General features: G+C 46.8%; 1 protein-coding gene across 3 annotated transcripts in view; it reads right to left on the reverse strand.

The window, feature by feature from the left end:
- The window catches only part of SLC66A2 (solute carrier family 66 member 2), a 214,119-nt gene extending 208,646 nt beyond the window's left edge, over positions 1-5,473 (reverse strand). For 2 of the 3 annotated variants that reach the window (XM_075316426.1, XM_075316424.1), the window contains exon 1: positions 5,367-5,473. The gene's annotated coding sequence lies outside the window, so the exon portion shown is untranslated. Of the gene's footprint in view, positions 1-3,809; positions 3,914-5,366 lie in introns of those variants that run through there. The other variant, XM_075316425.1, reaches the window with a different exon arrangement.
- Between the last annotated feature and the right edge of the window lie 1,755 nt (positions 5,474-7,228).

Genomic DNA, 7,228 nt, shown 5'->3' on the forward strand with positions numbered 1-7,228 from the left:
GTGGAGAGCATACATACTGGCCCTGGTGGCCAGTGGAGAGCATACATACTGGCCCTGGTGGCCAGTGGAGAGCATACATACTGGCCCTGGTGGCCAGTGGAGAGCATACATACTGGCCCTGGTGGCCAGTGGAGAGCATACATACTGGCCCTGGTGGCCAGTGGAGAGTATACATACTGGCCCTGGTGGCCAGTGGAGAGCATACATACTGGCGGCGCTGAGGGCACAGGCAGGCAGCACTGCAGCAGCAGAGCCTGAGGGCTCCTCTGGCTGCCTTCTCCGAGTCCCCTGTGTGTCTGCTTCTTCTATTGCAGGCACAGGGGGGACTTGATAAGACAAGTGCTGGACTCTCCCCTGCTCCCCCCTCCTGCATGCACTCTGCACTCTCCCTGCTGCTACTGGTGCACTTACCTCAGTTGCAGAACAGACGTTTCTGAAGTGGCCGCTGTGCAGATGAGCCGGTCACATGTGAGGATGCCTGGGTAGAAGGGGCAGGCAAAGGGGGCGTGGCCAGCATCAACAGCAGCAGGAGGGGACAAGGAAGGCATCCGAGAAGTGTGTGTGTCCAGCATTCAGAGGGGGTGTGGACGACAGCAAAAGGGGTGTGGCTCGCAACATAGACGTCATGGAAGGCATCCAGAGACAGACCAGCATCCAGAGGGGCATAACTGGCAGCAAGAGGGGGCGTGACCGGCAGAGTGGGGGCGTGGCAGCTGCTTATCACTGCACTGTGGGATACATTGCTCCCGACAGTGAGAGCGGGGCTGAGGCATAGATCAAGCCACGCCTCCAACTCTGAGCTAAAACGAGCGGGCCGGTCACAGACAGTAGGCGGGCCGCATCCAGCCCGCGGGCCGCCCCTTGCCCAGGTCTGGGCTAGAGTAAGGACCCCGATCCATGGACGGGGGGCACGTCGTCTGACTTGAACTCGATAACCTCATGTATGCCTATAACTGCTCAGTTCAGATTTGTACGCTCACTGTGATAGCAGTCTGAATTCTGCCTTAAGGTACTGTCACACATAACGAGATCGCTAGCGAGATCGCAGCTGAGTCACCGTTTGGTGACGCAGTAGCGATCCCGTTAGCGATCTCGTTATGTGTGACACTTACCAGCGATCAAGCCCCTGCTGTGAAATCGCTAGTCGTTGCAGAATGGTCCAGGCCATTTTCTTCAAAGGCGATATCCTGCTGGGCAGGACACATCGCTGTGTTTGACACTGTGTGACAGGGTCACAGTGACTGCTGAGATCGTTATACAGGTCGCTACTGCGACCTGTATTGTTCCTGCGTCGTTGGTAAGATCTGTCTGTGTGACATCTCACCTGCGACCTCCCAGCGACTTACCTGCGATCCCTATCAGGTCGCATCGTTTTCGGGATCGCTGGTAAGTCGTTGTGTGTGACTGGGCCTTTAGGTTGTGCTCACAGAATCAGATTAATTATGGTAATGACACGGTTCAAACTCTGATGTGAGTCTGTGCTGAGTGTCATTCACTGTGATCTGGTTCTCTTGCAGGAAAGAATCAGAGCACGGGTGCGAAGAAAGATTAATTTCTCCATTGTCTGTGTCCGCATAAATCAGACTGCACTAGGATGACAGAGCGCAGTCCAATATTTTCTATGCACCCCATACACTTGAATGGGTGTGCACCATCAGATATATACGCTGACAATCGCAGCATGCTGCAATTTTTCTTGTCATTGCCAAATTTGGTTGACCACATAAACGCAGGAAATACGCACGCGTTTTTATAGCGTTTTTGCCACGTTTTGACTGTGTTTTACATGCTTTTTCTGTGCTTAAATTGAAATGCGTTTTCAATACAAATACGCACATAAATAAAGTTTTAACATTCAAACAGTTAGAAAAAAATTTTAAATAAAAAAATAATATATTACCTTTAAATCAAACTATAATGATAATTTACCGAAAATGTTTATTGAGATTTAATAATTATGTTCCAAATAAAGTAAAAGTATTGTTTGACTCATTTTTTAAAGTCGGAATGGATGTGAGGGCAAATGGAAACCTCTTGACCTCACTATAATGGCAAAACCGCATGCTTTGATTTTGTCAAAAAAGCATGCATTAAGCATCAAAAAAGCAGGTAAAACGCTAGAAATTTCTATTAGGATGCGTTTTGATATTTCTCATTGACTTCAATGTTACCAAAAAAACTGCCAAAATGGCAAAAACAATTGCCAAGTTGCTTCTTCAAACGCAGACATTTTTTGGTTTGCATCTTTTTATTAAAAAACGCAGACATTTTGACAAATTTTAAGCAACTAAAAGGCTGCGTTTATAAAAGCATCGTGCGCACAAGAAAGCCCTATTTTCCATGGACTTTGCCTGGGAAATCAAAACACATGCAATGTTGCATTTAAACGCTGCAGCAATGCATGAAGAAACACAACGTGCGCACACAGCCTTATACTCCCCCTTCAGCGTCTTCACCCTTTTATACTGACTCCTCTCCAGTCCGCAGTGCCATTTTGTGACCACAACTTCTGACTGGCCCAAAGTGAGAAGTTACGTGCCTTACGCCTGCATTGAAGAGTGACCTCAGTCTCACTCCATAAAACATTGGAGCTGCTGGCAGGTCACAAACTAGCAGAGACCAACAGAGGTGGCGGTGATATTAAATGAATACGCCAGAGGGTAAGTAGAAGAGTAGGGTAAGAGAACTTAGATTTAGAGTAGCACTGCAGCTGTAAAATTAAAAAAATAAATAAATAAATAAAATGCTGGAGTGGTGCTTGAACAAAAAGCAACGTGATGTTCAATATTTAAAGGGGCTACCCACTACTCAGACCCCAATAAAATAGAACAGTGTTGTTACAGATGTGTCTGCACTCGCTCTCTTGAGGTTTATGTGACGTTATTACATCATCTAAGCTCCGTGCCCAATCTGCGCCAACTTCTCGCTCCCTGCCTTTGGGCAAATCAAACATCAAGAAGTCAAAGCTGCAGCTGGTCTCTCAAGTCCTCTTGATGTTTAAGACAGCCGAAGGCGAGGAGAGTGAAGCCAGAGCAGAAGAGTCGTAGAGCTCGTATGACATAACATCACATGAATCCCCGGAGAGCAAGTGCAGATACAGCTGAAATAGTGCCGGCACCAGAGGTGCAAATAAATATAATTTAACAGGGGGAGGGGGGGGGGGGGAGTTGAGAAGGAGTTGTCCAAGTAGTGGACAACCCCTTTAAACTTCACTTAAGATACACTGGACATGCTTGAAAAAGAGGCGAAGACCCCCAAAACATCACGCAGGTCTGCAGTTCATTGTTTTATTAGGGGGCAAACACACAGATTGAGGAGGGGTTATCAAGTAGTGGACAACTCCTTTAAGCTTCACCTAGGATAGACCGAGTATGCAAGTAGTGGAGAACCCATTGCTAGGATACACCGAGTATGCAAGTAGTGGAGAACCCGTTGCTAGGATACACCGAGTATGCAAGTAGTGGAGAACCCATTGCTAGGATACACCGAGTATGCAAGTAGTGGAGAACCCATTGCTAGGATACACCGAGTATGCTTGAAGAAGAGGGGACGACCCCCAAAACATTACGCAGGTGTGCAGATGGCCACTTCCCCAATTGTATGTAAAACTAAGTGCACTTACAAGAAAAGCGGAGCCAGGGAGAGAGAAAGCTAAAGCTATGTGCCCACGTTGTGTCGAGGTAGTTGCAGTTCTAAACGCACCCTTTGGCAGAAATGGTATTTGCCAAAGTTGATTTTGACCACAAAAACTATAAATGTATATGCGAGCCCAGGCCGCTGTGAGAACATAAACACTTTATAATACTTACCTAATGATCACGTGGTGGGCCATATGGGCGTCTCCATTGTCCGGTGCCGCCTCTTTCTGCAATCTTCGGCCTCCATCTGCTGAAGCTGCGGTGCATGATGTGTCTGACGTCATCCACACTCGCCGGCATTCAGGTCCTGAGCAGGGCAGATCAAAGTATTGTAGTGCGCAGGACCAGCGAGTGTGTATGATGTAGAAGCGTCATGCACACAGGCTTCTCCACACTGACCGATAATCTCTATATACATCATCTAATCACCTGTCAGAATGCTGAAATATACCATGACTAGCAGTATATACAGGATAGAACTGAAATTGCCATATACAATTCCGGAAGTCTATCGTGATATACTGTATGTAGTACATGTAAGATAGGACTGAAGTTACCATACACAATGCTGCAGATTATCATGATATACTGTATATAGTACATATAAGACAGAACTGCAGTTTCCATACACAATGCTGTTAGTCTATTGTGATAGACTGTATATAGTACATGATTATGATTGCAGTTACTATAGACTAGGCTGCAGAATACCATGATATATATGGTGTGTAGTACATGTGTGAAAAAACTGTGGTTAGCATACACAATGCTGCAGACTATCGCGATATACTGTGTAGTACATGTGTGACAGGACTGTGGTTACCATACACAATGCTGCAGACTATCGTGATATACTGTGTAGTACATGTGTGACAGGACTGTGGTTACCATACACAATGCTGCAGACTATCGCGATATACTGTGTAGTACATGTGTGACAGGACTGTGGTTACCATACACAATGCTGCAGACTATCGCGATATACTGTGTAGTACATATGGGACAGGGTTGTGCTTACCATACACAAAACCTGCAGACTATCATGATATACTGTGTAGTACATGTGTGACAGGACTGTGGTTAGCATACACAATGCTGCAGACTATCGTGATATACTGTGTAGTACATATGGGACAGGGCTGTGGTTACCATTCACAATGCTGCAGACTATCGTGATATACTGTGTAGTACATATGGGACAGGGCTGTGGTTACCATTCACAATGCTGCAGACTATTGTGATATACTGTGTAGTACATATGGGACAGGACTGTGGTTAGCATACACAATGCTGCGGACTATCGTGATATACTGTAGTACATATGTGACAGGACTGTGGTTAGCATTCACAATGCTGCAGACTATCGTGATATACTGTGTGTAGTACATATGGGACAGGGCTGTGGTTACCATACACAATGCTGCAGACTATCGTGATATACTGTGTAGTACATATGTGACAGGACTGTGGTTACTATACACATACAGAACGCTGCAGACGATCGTGATATACTGTGTAGTACATATGTGACAGGACTGTGGTTACCATTCACAATGCTGCAGACTATCGTGATATACTGTGTGTAGTACATATGGGACATATACATGTGGTTACCATACACAATACCGGCAGTCACAGGACCCCAGAACACCCGTCCTGCCCACGTCACAACATACAGTCAGACCACAGCCCCTCCCCGGGACTAGGCACGAGCTGCCCGCACATTACCTGCTCTGAGCTGTCACATTGCGGCCGGCACTGCTGCTGCTGCTCCCCAGTCGCGTTCTCCTCCACACACAGTCAATAGGCTCCACCCTCCCAGACAGCGCATTGATTGGAGCTCCTGGCGGAGGGGCGTGGCCTCGGTGTGACGTAATGATAAGCGCCGACAGCTGACGGAGGAAGTGAGAAATAAAGGTGTCAATACAGGCTGCAGGTCACGTGATTGTATAGGAAGGGGCGGGGCTTAGCGGGTATGAAGTTTTATGGCGGGAGGAGCAGTCAGTGAGACTGAGAGGAACCTCCACATAGTATGTGGAGGAGGCCCCGAGCAGCCGCTTACGCTTCATTAGTGATGTGGGCATATCCTGTGATGGGCCATGTTTTCTCGGTATGTCGTATGGATAGAAGAAATGGGACTTTACCTTGAGGAGACTCCACCCAAGTCCTTTTCTCCTGATATTTATTCTCCTTTCTTGTTCTCGACGTTTATTAAAGGAGAACAACTGTAGATCTGGTATTCCCACAGAAATGGCCCTTGATGGTGGCTGGGGGAAGTCCCCATCTCTCAGGACATGTATTGAAGCCGCCTTGCCATGTGACCGGTGACCCGGGTTATGGAGGTCACTGCTGTTCACACCTCTCGCACCATAAGCCTCTGTGATGCATTGTGGGGATTATTAGAAATTTTGCGTATTTAGAGATGAGTAAACCTGAGGTTCGGTGTTCGTAGCAAACACAGGCGTTACACACACAAAAAAAAGGTTTGGCGTTCAGGTGCTGTACGTATGCTGACCACTCGCATGAGCAGCGCTGTGCTCGGGTACACTCGGTGCTCAGCCCAGTGCACGCCGCTGCCAGTGTTTGGACAGCTCACACTGGGGTAACAGCGCGATCGGAAGTAGTGTGCACCAAAAAAACAAGCAGAAATCCACCCCCTGAAGTGTTTTGTTTATGGCTGGCTGCATGTGGGTGAAGACCCAAACTGCCAATCAGTGACTTTCAGTGGGGTTCAGATCAAGTCCGAGGCCCAAACCGAACTTTATCTCAGTTCTCCTTCACACGTCCATGTTTGCAGTACGCGTGGTGTTCATTGAAATCAATGGACTTGACCACACATCCGCGTTTCGATATGGATCATGTGAAGCACACTCGAGTCCGTATGCGTTTTCTGCCAGCTGCACGGGTATCACACAGACCGCACACTGATGTGATCCTCGTGACATCCGTGTGACACGTACCAGAGAAAACACCTGTCCCTTAAAAAAAGAGATTTTGTTCCACTTTCCTGTGTCTGACACTGCTGTTCCTTCCGGATCCCGTTTATTATGATCATGCATATTCACTGCACTGAATGCAGACCTGGAAGCAACAGCAGCGCCGGAGACGGGAAGCATACATGTATATGCTATCCGGATGTCACACAGAGAACATACACACAGACCTGCCCCATGGATTGTCACACATATGTGTTAAAGGCACGGATGTGTGAAAGAGACCTAAAGTCTGGCTAAAGCCACCACACCAAACGTCCATGGGTCCGCTCAGCTCTTGTTATATACTTTACTTCCTAAGTTTATTATTAGAGGCGTTGTCTTACAATTATGATACATGTCATCTCTCCCAAAAAGTCCTGTAGACTCCTGAAAGGACATCCAAATCAGTGCACACAAATGTATATGCACCTCTTTATTCTTTGAACGCAATTACAGACAGACGGAAAAGTGATGACTTTCTACATGGCCGATCCTAGGTCTGTAACGGCTTAGTCTGGTCTAGGATGTGAATTAAAGAAGATGATATAAAAAAAAAAGTAAAATATAAAAGTGGTTTTCCTCCCTTGAACAAAGTTCATTTTAAAGTTTATTTAA

The sequence above is a fragment of the Anomaloglossus baeobatrachus genome, chromosome 6, assembly GCF_048569485.1.
Source record: "Anomaloglossus baeobatrachus isolate aAnoBae1 chromosome 6, aAnoBae1.hap1, whole genome shotgun sequence".
Taxonomy (NCBI): domain Eukaryota; kingdom Metazoa; phylum Chordata; class Amphibia; order Anura; family Aromobatidae; genus Anomaloglossus; species Anomaloglossus baeobatrachus.